This window comes from Saimiri boliviensis, chromosome 1, assembly GCF_048565385.1.
Source record: "Saimiri boliviensis isolate mSaiBol1 chromosome 1, mSaiBol1.pri, whole genome shotgun sequence".
Lineage (NCBI taxonomy): Eukaryota > Metazoa > Chordata > Mammalia > Primates > Cebidae > Saimiri > Saimiri boliviensis.
The window spans coordinates 141293542-141306051 of NC_133449.1; the positions used below are offsets into that span (position 1 = coordinate 141293542).

Sequence of the window (12510 nt, forward strand, 5' to 3'; positions counted from 1 at the left end):
GGGGGAAAATCATCATACACAACAGTGTAGAATATAGTTTTGTGCTTTATTTATTTATTTTTTTCTTGAGGTGGAGTCTCACTCTGTAGCTCAGGCTGGAGTGTAGTGATGCAGTCTCAGCTCACTGCAAACTCCCTCCTGGGTCCCGGTTCAAGCAGTTCTCCTGCTTCTGACTCCCAAGTAGCTGGGATTTCAGGCACGTGCCACCATGCTCAGCTAATTTTTGTATTTCCAGTAGAGATAGCGTTTCACTATGTTGGCCAGGCTGGTCTTGAACTCCTGACCTAGTGATCCACCCACCTCAGCCTCCCAAAGTGCTGGGATTGCAGGTGTGAGCCACCATGCCCAGCCAATTTTGTGCTTTAAAAAGGTAAAGGAGGGCCGGGCGCGGTGGCTCAAGCCTGTAATCCCAGCACTTTGGGAGTCCGAGGCGGGTGGATCACGAGGTCGAGAGATCGAGACCATCCTGGTCAACATGGTGAAACCCCGTCTCTACTAAAAGTGCAAAAAATTAGCTGGGCATGGTGGCACGTGCCTGTAATCCCAGCTACTCAGGAGGCTGAGGCAGGAGAATTGCCTGAGCCCAGGAGGCGGAGGTTGCGGTGAGCCGAGATCACGCCATTGCACTCCAGCCTGGGTAACAAGGGTGAAACTCCGTCTCAAAAAAAAAAAAAAAAAGTAAAGGAAGCTGGGCTTGGTGGCTCATGTCTGTAATCCCAACCTCTGAGGTGGGAGGATTACTTAAGCCCAGGATTTCTTTTTTTTTTTTCTTTATAAATTTTCTTTTCTTTTTTTTTTTTTTTTTTTGAGGTGGAGTCTCGTTCTGTAGCCCAGGCTGGAGTGCAGTGGCGCCATCTTGGCTCACTGCAACCTCCGCCTCCCGGCCCTGGTTAAAGCAATTCTCATACCTCCGTCTCCCAAGTAGCTGGGATTACAGGCATGAGCCACCATGCCCAGCTAATTTTTGTATTTTTTAGTAGAGACAGGGTTTCACCATGTTGGCCGATCTGGTCTTGAACTCTGGACCTTGTGGTCCGCCCGCCTTGGCCTCCCAAAGTGCTGGGATTACAGGCTTGAACCACAGTGCCTGGCCCATTTTTTTTTTTTTACAGATGGTATTTCACCATGATGGCCAGGCTGGTCTTGAACTCCTGACCTCAGGTGATCCACCCACCTCGGCCTCCCAAAGTGCTAGGATTACAGGCATGAGCCACCATGCCCGACCTAAGCCCAGGATTTCAAGACCAGCCTGAGCAACATAACAAGACTCCATCTCTACCTAAAACAAAAAAACAAAAAAACAAAAAACCCAAGCATGGTGGCATATGCCTGTAGTCCCAGCTACTTGGGAGGCTGAGGCAAAGGATTCCTGGAGCCCAGAAGTTTGAGGCTGCAATGAGCTATGATTGCACTACTGTACTTTAGCCTGGGCAACAAGGCAAGACCCTGTCTCAAATGGGGAGGGGACAAGAAACATAAGTATACACATATGTGTGCTTGTAAACTCTGAGAAGGGAAACAGCTAGGAGTCTGCAGTAGAAGAAGAGCCTTCCTTTTTAATATACGCTCTTTTGTAGTGTATTATCATTTCAATAAAAACAAAAAATAGGCCGGCGCGGTGGCTCACACGTGTAATCCCAACACTTTGGGAGGCCAAGGCAGGTGGATCACCTGAGGTCAGGAGTTCGAGACCAGCCTGACCAACATGGAGAAACCCTGTCTCTCCTAAAAGTAAAAAATTAGCCAGGCATGGTGGCACATGCCTGTAATCCCAGCTACTCAGGAGGCTGAGGCAGGAGAATTGCTTGAACTCGGGAGGCAGAGGTTGCAGTGAGCCAAGATCTTGACATGTACTCCAGCAAAGAAAACAAGAGCAAAACTCTGTCTCAAAAAAATAAAATAGGGCCGGGCGCGGTGGCTCAAGCCTGTAATCCCAGCACTTTGGGAGGCCGAGGCGAGTGGATCACGAGGTCAAGAGATCGAGACCATCCTGGTCAACATGGTGAAACCCCGTCTCTACTAAAAATACAAAAAAAATTAGCTGGGCATGGTGGTGCATGCCTGTAATCCCAGCTACTCGGGAGGCTGAGGCAGGAGAATTGCCTGAACCCAGGAGGCGGAGGTTGCGGTGAGCCGAGATCGCGCCATTGCACTCCAGCCTGGGTAACAAGAGCAAAACTCTGTCTCAAAAAATAAAAAAATAAAAAAATAAAAATAATACAATAAAAAATATAGGCACAGGCTCTAGATGTTGGAAACCTTGCTCCATCATTTTTTTAGCTGAGTAGCCTTAACCCTCTAACCCTCAGTGTCCTCAACTATAAGATGGGGCTAATAAACTTCCTCTATATGACTGGCAGAAAAATTAGATCATATATAGAAAGGACCTAAAATAGTACATGACCCAAAAAAGTAGTATTAGAGGCAAAAAGCCCTGAATCAGAAGTAAGTTTACAAGTAGCTGCAGACAAGTCACATGACCCCCTGTAGTCCGGTTGCCCCCTGTCCCTAGTTGGACCAGATGGTCCCTAAGTCTCCTTACTTTTTTTTTGTTTGTTTGAGATGAAGTCTTGCTCTTGTCCGCTAGGCTGGAGCACAATGGCGCGATCTCAGCTCATTGCAACCTCCGCCTTCTGGGTTCAAGTGATTCGCCTGCCTAAGCCTCCTGAGTAGCTGGGATTATAGGTACCCGCCACCACATCTGGCTAATTTTTGCTTTTTTTTTTTTTTTTTTGAGATGGAGTTTCGCTCTTGTTACCCAGGCTGGAGTGCAATGGCGCGATCTCGGCTCACCGCAACCTCCGCCTCCTGGGTTCAGGCAATTCTCCTGCCTCAGCCTCCTGAGTAGCTGAGATTACAAGCACACGCCACCATGCCCAGCTAATTTTTTATGTTTTTAGTAGAGACGGGGTTTCACCATGTTGACCAGGATGGTCTCGATCTCTTGACCTCGTGATCCACCCGCCTCGGCCTCCCAAAGTGCTGGGATTACAGGCTTGAGCCACCGCGCCCGGCAATTTTTGCATTTTTGATAGAGACAGGGTTTCGCTATGTTGGCCAGGCTGGTCTCAAACTCCTGACCTCAAGTGATCCAACAGCCTCAGCCTCCCATAGTGCTGGGATTACAGGTGTAAGCCAGCACCTGGCCTTTCTTTTTTTTTTTTTTTTTTTTTTTGAAGTAGAGTCTCTCCGTCGCCCAGGCTGGAGTGCAGTCATGTTATCTCAGCTCACTGCAACCTCAGCCTCCCCAATAGCTGGAATTACAGGTGCGAGACACCACCCCCAGCTAATTTTTTAAAATTTTTAGTAGAGACAAGGTTTTACCATATTGGCTGGGCTGGTCTCAAACTCCTGACCTCAAATGACCCACCTACCTCGGCCTCCCAAGTGCTGGGATTAAAGGCGTCAATCACCGTTCCTGGCCTCAGTCGCCTTACTTTTGTTTCCCTCTTCCTTTGAAACCTGTCTCTTGCTAGAAGTTCTAGCTCCCAAGCCAGGAGGATTTTGTGGAGAAATAGGAGTGCCTGTGAGTGGGTACTTTTGACACCCTCCCAATTCCATATCAGACCATAAAATTGGAGCATTGGTCATGAAAAATGGAAACTGTAGTGGCAGACTTTTTTTTTTTTTTTTTTTTGTGAGACGGAGTTTCGCTTTTGTTACCCAGGCTGGAGTGCAATGGCACGATCTCGGCTCACTGCATCCTCCGCCTCCTGGGTTCAGGCAATTCTCCTGCCTCAGCCTCCTGAGTAGCTGGGATTACAGGCACGCGCCACCGTGCCCAGCTAATTTTTTTTATTTTTTAGTAGAGACGGGGTTTCACCATGTTGACCAGGATGGTCTCGATCTCTTGACCTCATGATCCACCTGCCTCAGCCTCCCAAAGTGCTAGGATTACAGGCTTGAGCCACCGTGCCCGGCTGACTTTTTTTTTTTTTTTTTTTTTTTTTGGAGACAATCTCACTCATTCTGCCCAGGGTGGAGTTCAGTGGTTCAATCTCAGCTCACTGCAACCTCTGCCTCCTGGGGTTCAAGTGATTCTCCTACCTCAGCTCTGAGTAGCTGGGATTATAGGCATGAGCCACCAGGCCTGGCAAATTTTTGTATTTTGGTAGAGACAGGGTTTTACTGTGTTGGCCAGGCTGGTTTTGAACTCCTGACCTCAGGTGATCCGCCCGCCTTGGTCTCCCAAAGTGTTGGGATTACAGGGGTGAGCCATCGCACCCAGCCTGGTGGCAGACTTTTATAGTAGGGGCAAGGAAAGGCATGATTGTTCAATAAATAGCCTCCTGGGTTTCATAAAATAGGTGCCTGTTCATGAAGTGACATAGGGTTTTATGGGGCACTGGAGAGGAAAATGCTGGTCATCAGTTGCTCTAAGAGCAACCATATCTGGGCAGTCTTGCCTGTCTGTAGTCCTGAGGTCTCTGCCATGCTTTGGGACTGAATGACAGGGTCTGGGATCTATGATTGGACTTGGGAGTCAGGGGAGCAGAAGCCCCAAGGCCATGTAGCTAGGCATGGAGTGAGTGAGAAACACAATGGGAAGCTTATCTTAGTATAAGGGCTAGTGCCACCCCTGCCTCCTCCTCTAACCCGAGATGGCCATGCATTATCTTCTTTTTTTCTGCCTAGGCTGGAGTGTAGTGGCACAATCACAGCTCATTATAGCCTTGACCTCCGAGGCTCAAATGATCCTCCCAACCTCAGCCTCCTAAGTAGCTGGGACTATAGGCATGTGCCACCACACCTGGCTAATTTTTTTTTTTTTTTTTTTTTTTTTGAGACGGAGTTTCGCTCTTGTTACCCAGGCTGGAGTGCAATGGTGCGATCTCGGCTCACCGCAATCTCCGCCTCCTGGGTTCAGGCAATTCTCCTGCCTCAGCCTCCTGAGTAGCTGGGATTACAGGCATGCGCCACCATGCCCAGCTAATTTTTTTGTATTTTTTAGTAGAGACGGGGTTTCACCATGTTGACCAGGATGGTCTCGATCTCTTGACCTCGTGATCCACCCGCCTCGGCCTCCCAAAGTGCTGGGATTATAGGCTTGAGCCACCATGCCCAGCCCTAATTTTTATATATTTTGTAGAGATGAGGTTTTGCCACGTTGCCCAGGCTGGTCTCAAACTCTTGGACTCAAGTGATCTGCCTGCCTCTGCCTCAGCCTCCCAAAGTGCGGATTATAGGCATGAGCCACTATACCCAGCACATTATCTTCTTCAGGAAGTCTGTGGGTGTCCTCACAGATCTCCTCAGGCAGGAGGAGAGGGCAGTTCAGTCATACGGATAAATGCCGGCACAGTAGACAGTTGGTCATGGCTGTCTCTCTCATGTAGGTGCTGAGCGACGTCCTCAAGGACCTCTACCACCTGCTGAAGCACGTGGTGCATCTGGAGCCCGATGACGTGGCCAAACTCCATGCCCAGTTGGCCCTAGAAGAGCTGGATGACATCATGAAAAACTTCCTGTTCCCTCCACAGAAGCTGGAGAAGAAGATCGTGGTCCTGCCTTAGACCTGGCTCGAAGGACATGGAGGAGGCAGGCAGGGCCAGGCAGCCGGAGTGCCAGGCCTTCCAGCAGGTGGCCCTGCTGCCTCTTGAGTGCTGGCAGCATGGCTGACCCTAGGAGTGGCTTTATGGTGCTGGTCACTTGGGTCTTCAGGGTTCCTTCCTAAGGCATCTGTTTAGCCCTCCTGTATCCAGCCTGAAGGGTGTGCAGTTAAGAGAAAAAAATGACAAATCTCATTACTCTGCACATTTTTCACTGTCCTGTAGCATTGAGAGAAGGATGTCTACTTGGTGGAAGTATATTTTAACATGACTGATGGAATTTGACTAATTGCCCACTCTCTTGCAACTTGGGGAGAAGAGGTTGGCCACCCATATACCCATATATCACCTAGCTCTGCATTCTTTCAGGCTGAGATTCTTCTTCCTCAGGAAAATGAGAAGCAGAGCTGGTCACCCTTGGCTGCCCAATTTCAGAGTAGGAGATGCAGTTGGAGGTGGGGAGGGGAAGGAAATAGTTATTACATAATGCAAAATGGAATAAAATTATTTTGGATGGAAAGAACAGGGCTAAATCTGGTCCTCTGGTGTCGAGATGGAACACTGTGGAGTCGAAGAGACTCTGATGCCCAGAAAGGAGAATCAAGCTGGTTGACTCCCAAAGTGTGGATTACAGGCATGAGCCACTGCAGCCAGTCACATTATCTTTTCAGGAAGTCTGTGGGTGTCCAAAACCCTCCAGTGCCTCATGAAGCATCCTAGTACCTTTATATCTGTTTATAGATCACCTCTTAATTTGAACTATTTGGCAAGTGGCTAAAAACATCTGTTTTTTATTGATTTTTTTTTTTTGAGATGGGGTTTCACTATATTGCCCAAGCTATTCTCAACTTCTTTATTGATTTTTTTTTCTTTCTTTTTTTTTTTTTTTTGAGATGGAGTCTTGCTCTGTCACCCAGGCTGGAGTGCAGTGGCATGATCTTGGCTCACTGCAACCTCCACCTCCCAGGTTCAAGCAGTTCTCCCACCTCAGCCTCCCCGGTAGCTGGGATTACAGGCATGTGCTACCACACCTGGCTAATATTTTGTATTTTTAGTAGAGACGGGGTTTCACCATGTTGGCCAGGATGGTCTGCAACTCCTGACCTCAAGTAGTCTGTCTGCCTGAGCCTCCCAAAATACTGGGATTACAGGCGTGAGCCACTGCACCTGGCCTTTTTTTTTTTTTTTTTTTTTTTTTTTGGAGACCAGGGTCTCACTGTGTCACCCATACTGGAGTGCAGTAGCATGATCATGCACCCTCCACCTCCCAGGCTCAAGCTGCTTTCTGGCCCTTCTCTGGCCATTTGCCAGAGAAGAAGGGTAAACCCTGTATTTGTCCTCCCAGGCCATTTTTCTTCATTCCCTCTGCTGCTGTTTGCATAGAGTTGCCCTGATTATCAGGAGAAAAGAACCACAAGCATCCAGAGAGTTTACATCCTGCTTTCTGTGCTCTGCTCCTTCAGAAAGATGAATGCCGAGACAATGGGCTCACACTAAATTCGGGCTGGAAAGTGTGTTGCATGCTGGCGGCCTGATGCCAGGGCTGTTGAAACAATTTCACTTATAGCACGGTGGTCTCCACTTTATTTCTTGATGTATTTTGGCCGCTGCATTTTGTTTGCAGCTAAAAGAGATAACAGAAAGGAGATACTGGCTGGCTGCTTCAGATCAGCCCTCTATGTTGTCAACACCTTGATGAGGCTAACCCAGAGCTGCTTGATCAGTCCTGGGCTTTGTGGGGCTTAGGTACAGAATTTTATCACAGGATTTTGTTCCACTCTCTGGGGTGACCAGACCCATAGGGACCAAAATGCAGTTTGCAAAAGCTCGAGTGACTGAAGGATCTATATACAAACATGGCCATTTGCCAGTTAACAACAGGATATTTCTCTCAGGCCAGATCAGAGACATGGTTCGGAGTTCAGAAGCTCCTTGGTGGCAACCCTTTAAAGAGGCCACCTTATGAACAGGATCACAAGTTAGCTTAGTGAGCAAAGAATTGGAACAAACCTAGCTAGGTGTGTTTAAGGAATATTTCCATTCAGCTAGTGTAGCTGGATTAATTCCTATTCTCTGAATCAAGGATGTCTAGAAAACTGCCATTGTGGCTTTCAAATCTAAGGAGAATCTCCTTTGGGCCAGCTGGATATACAATAAAAATTGTTGTTTCTTGGCCTTGCTTTAAGTAGACTCCATACAACCCACTTCAGATTAGCAGATCGAATGTGTTACACAATCCATTTCACTTACAACTTCATTTGCATTAACTGCATTCCAGTTCTGAGGACAGATCCTATTTGACCACCTTGATTAGTTTAAGACACTCTAGTGCAAAACCCTCGAGTGCCTTTATCTCTATTTATAGATCACCTCTTAATTTGAACTATTTGGCAAGTGACTAAAAACATCTGTTCTTTCTTTATTTTTTTGAGATGGGGTCTTACTACATTGCCCAGGCTATTCTCAACTTCTGGACTCAGGCAATCCTCCCTGCTCAGCCTCCTGAGTACCTGGGATCATAGGTATGTGCCATTATGCCTAACTCTTTTTTTTTTTTTTTTTTTTTGGTGGGGGGACGGAGTTTCGCTCTTGTTACCCAGGCTGGAGTGCAATGGCATGATCTCGGCTCACCGCAACCTCCACCTCCTGGGTTCAGGCAATTCTCCTGCCTCAGCCTCCTGAGTAGCTGGGATTACAGGCACACGCCACCATGCCCAGCTAATTTTTTGTATTTTGGTAGAGACGGGGTTTCACCATGTTGACCAGGATGGTCTCGATCTCTTGACCTCGTGATCCACCCGCCTCGGCCTCCCAAAGTGCTGGGATTACAGGCTTGAGCCACCGCGCCCGGCCTATGCCTAACTCTTTATTGATTTTTTTTTTTTTTTGAGACAGGGCACCTAGGCTGGAGTACAGTGGCATGATCTTGGCTCACTGCAACCTTCATCTCCCTGGTTCAAGTGTGAGCCTCCCAAGTAGCTGGGTGGGACCACAGGTGCACACTGCCATGCCTGGCTAATTTTTGTATTTTTAGTAGAGACAGTATTTCTCCATGTTAGCCAGGCTGATCTCAGACTCCTGGCCTCAGCTGATCTGCCAACCTTGGCTTCCCAAAGTGCTGGGATTACTAGCGTGAGCCACCATGTTTGGCCTTTAAGACAGAGTTTCAATCTGTTGCCCAAGCTGGCATGCAGTAGTGCAGTCACGGCTCACTGCAGCCTTGACCTCCTGGAGTCAAGCAACCCTCCCACTTCAGCCTCCTGAGTAGCTGGGACCACAGGTGTGTACCACCATGCCTGGCTAATTTTTAAAATTTTAGTAGAGGTGACGTCTCGTTATGTTACCCAGGCTTGTTTCAAACTCCTAGGCTCAAGCAATCTTCCTGCCTCAGTTTCCTAAAGCGTTGGAATTACAGGCATGAGCTACCATGCCTGGCCTACATTTTTAAAGAGACAGGGTTGCACTTTGTCACCCAGGCTGGAGTGAAATGGCATGATCATAGCTCACTGCAGCCTTGACCTCCTAGGCTCAAGCAATCTGCCCATCTAAGCATCCCAAGTAGCTGGAACCACTGCACCTGGCTAATTTTTTTTGTAGAGACAGGGTCTTGCTGTGTTCCCCAAGCTGGTCTTGAACTGCTGGCCTCAAGCAATCCTCCCTTGTTAGCCTTCCAAAGCACTAAGTTTATAGCTGTGAGCCACCACACTGGGCCCTAATGTAATTCTCTTAAACATGACTAAATTATTAAATTTTTCCTGATTTTCTGTATTATATAGGGTGTGTGTGTGTGTGTGTGTGTGTGTGTGTGTGTGTGTGTGTATGTGTATGTGTATGAATGTCAAGCCTTTGGGAAAGAATGTGAAAACTTTAGAATAATAAAATCTCAGGCCAGGCGCAGTGGCTCAAGCCTGTAATCCCAGCACTTTGGGAGGCCGAGGCAGGTGGATCATGAGGTCAAGAGATCGAGACTATCCTGGTCAACATGATGAAACCCTGTCTCTACTAAAAATACAAAACATTAGCTGGGCATGGTGGCGCGTGCCTGTAGTCCCACCTACTCAGGAGGCTGAGGCAGAAGAATTGCCTGAACCCAGGAGGCAGAGGTTGCGGTGAGCCGAGATGGCGCCATTGCACTCCAGCCTGGGTAGCAAGAGCGAAACTCCATCTCAAAAAAATAAAAAAATAAAAATCTCAAAAGCGAAATACATGGAAACAAAGTGACACTTCCCTGCATGGAACCTGTGAGGTGTGTCTTGTCTCCCACCCCCACTCTGCTCTTCTCCCTCAGAGATCACCTTCCCGCCTCCCACTGCCCTTCTGCTGCCGCCTCCACGTGGCCTACTGAGGCTCTCCCCTAGCCCCTCACCTTCAGCACCCTCTGCAGCCCAGCACCCTCTCTCCTAGACTCCTCTGTGGCACTCACTCACCCTTCTGCTTGGCTCTGTGCCTCCTCCTCTGCTTTTTCCTCTCCTAGGTTCTTCCTCCTCTTCCCAGTCCCACCATCCTCCACCCCCTTGCCCTGCAGGGGATGGCTCAGCCACAAGAGACATGCAGAGGCCCCACTCGTGGCTACAGCCAGACCCCAGGCTTCTGCCCAAGCTTGGACTGCTTTTTCAGGTTAGACTTCCTGAGCATTCTGGAGAGTTTCCCCTTTCTGCTTTGTTTTTCTTCCTTCTTGGCACAAACTTGCCCTTCTCTAAGTTCTCTGTTATTTAGTCAGAAATCTCTTAACTTTGGCTTTGCTCCTTATCGTCTCTCCACAGTCATAATTTCCCAATCTCCTCCTCCACATCCCTTGCTTCAATTCCTTTTTTTTTTTTTTTTTAGACAGAGTTTTGCTCTGTCGCCCCAGCTGGAGTGCAATGGCACAATCTTGGCTCACTGCAACCTCCTCCTCTTGGGTTCAAGCAATTCTCCTGCCTCAGCCTCCTGAGTAGCTGGGATTACAGGTGCCACACCCAGCTGTTTTTTTTTTCTATTTTTAGTAGAAACAGGGTTTTGCCATGTTGGCCAGGCTGATCTTGAACTTCTGACTTCAGGTCATCCACATGTCTCAACCTCCCAAAGTGCTGGGATTACAGGCATGAGCCACTGTAACCCACCCTTGTTTTGTTTATTCAATCCGTCCTCCACTTCTTTGCTTTCCCCTGGCTCTGCCCACCCATCCCCATGTAACAGCCAGTGTCCCAGGGACTGGGGTGTAGGAAAGCAAACCAAAGGCAATGACAACAATTTATTGAGCGCCTATTAGGTATCGAGCACCTTATTAGCACCTGTAAGTTTATGAGGCAGTAGAGGGAGACAGACAACAAGTAAGATAAACAATGTCAAGTGGGGCCAGGCACAATGGCTCACCCCTGTAATCCCCACACTTTGGGATGCTGAGGCAGGTGGATCACTTGAGGTCAGGAGTTCGAGACCAGGCTGGCCAACATGGCAAAAGCCCATCTCTACTAAAAATACAAAAATTAGCCAGGTGTGGTGGCATGTGCCTGTAATCACAGCTACTCAGGAGGCTGAGGCAGGAGAATCACTTGAATGAACCCAGAGGTTGCAGTGAGCTGAGATCGTGCCACTGCACTCCAGCTTTTGGGGAAAAAAAAAAAAAAAAAAAAAAAAAAAAAAAAAAAAAATTTGGCCGGGTGTGGTGGCTCAAGCCTGTAATCCCAGCACTTTGGGAGGCCGAGGCAGGTGGATCACAAGGTTGAGAGATCGAGACCATCCTGGTCAACATGGTGAAACCCCGTCTCTACTAAAAATACGAAAAATTAGCTGGGCATGGTGGCGCGTGCCTGTAATCCCAGCTACTCAGGAGGCTGAGGCAGGAGAACTGCCTGAACCCAGGAGGCGGAGGTCGCGGTGAGCCGAGATCGGGCCATTGCACTCCAGCCTGGGTAACAAGAGCGAAACTCCGTCTCAAAAAAAAAAAAAAAAAAAGGCCGGGCGCGGTGGCTCACGCCTGTAATCCCGTGGCTCACGCCTGTAATCCCAGCACTTTGGGAGGCCGAGGCGGGTGGATCACGAGGTCGAGAGATCGAGACCATCCTGGTCAACAAGGTGAAACCCCGTCTCTACTAAAAATACAAAAAATTAGCTGGGCATGGTGGCTCGTGCCTGTAATCCCAGCTACTCAGGAGGCTGAGGCAGGAGAATTGCCTGAACCCAGGAGGCGGAGGTTGCGGTGAGCCGAGATCGCGCCATTGCACTCCAGCCTGGTAACAAGAGCGAAACTCCGTCTCAAAAAAAAAAAAAAAAAAAAATTCAAGTGGTAAAAGTTGGAGAAAATAAAGTCAGGAAGGAGGAGAGTGGGAACAGTAAGTTGAAATTTGTTGTCCAAAGGTAGCCTTGCCCAGAAGTTGGTATTTGAGTAAGGATCAGGAAGTAAATTAGTGAGTACTAAAATAATGGGGGAAGAGCTTTCCAGCTAATGGAAACAGCAAGTGCCAAGGCCCAGAGGTGACAGCAGGTCTCAGGAGAGAGGGCGGCAGGCAGTGTGGTCCAAGCAGAGTGAGTAACAGGAAGGTGGAGGGGCAGTGAAGTGGGTGATCACATTGAGCCTTAGGGGCCACTTTGAACGAGGAGGGCACCCACAGACCTTTTATCACCTGCAGCTTCCATTTTTTTTTTGAGATGGAGTCTCACTCTGTCATCCAGGCTAGAGTGTAGTGGTGTAGTCTTAGCTCACTGCCACTTCCACCTCCCGGGTTCAAGCGATTCTCCTGCCTCAGCCTCCTGAATAGCTGGGATTACAGGTGTGTGCCACCACACCTGGCTAATTTTTGTATTTTTAGTAGAGACAGAGTTTTGCCATGTTGCCCGGGCTGGTCTCAAACTCCTGACTTCAAGTGATCTGCCCACCTTGGCCTTCCAAAGTACTGAGATTACAGGTGTGAGCCACTGTGCCCAGCCATGCAGCCTCTTCAGCTTGTTTACGGAGAGTGCTTTGAGGCCAAGATGATAA

At 48.5% G+C, this 12510-nt stretch overlaps 1 protein-coding gene across 9 annotated transcripts in view; it reads left to right on the plus strand.

Moving 5' to 3' along the window:
• HAS3 (hyaluronan synthase 3) overlaps nt 1-12510 on the plus strand; it is a 113182-nt gene that overhangs the window by 58958 nt on the left and 41714 nt on the right. For all 9 annotated transcript variants that reach the window (XM_074405449.1, XM_074405447.1, XM_074405451.1 and 6 more), the window contains exon 3: nt 5337-8071. The gene's annotated coding sequence lies outside the window, so the exon portion shown is untranslated. The remainder of the gene's footprint in view (nt 1-5336; nt 8072-12510) is intronic.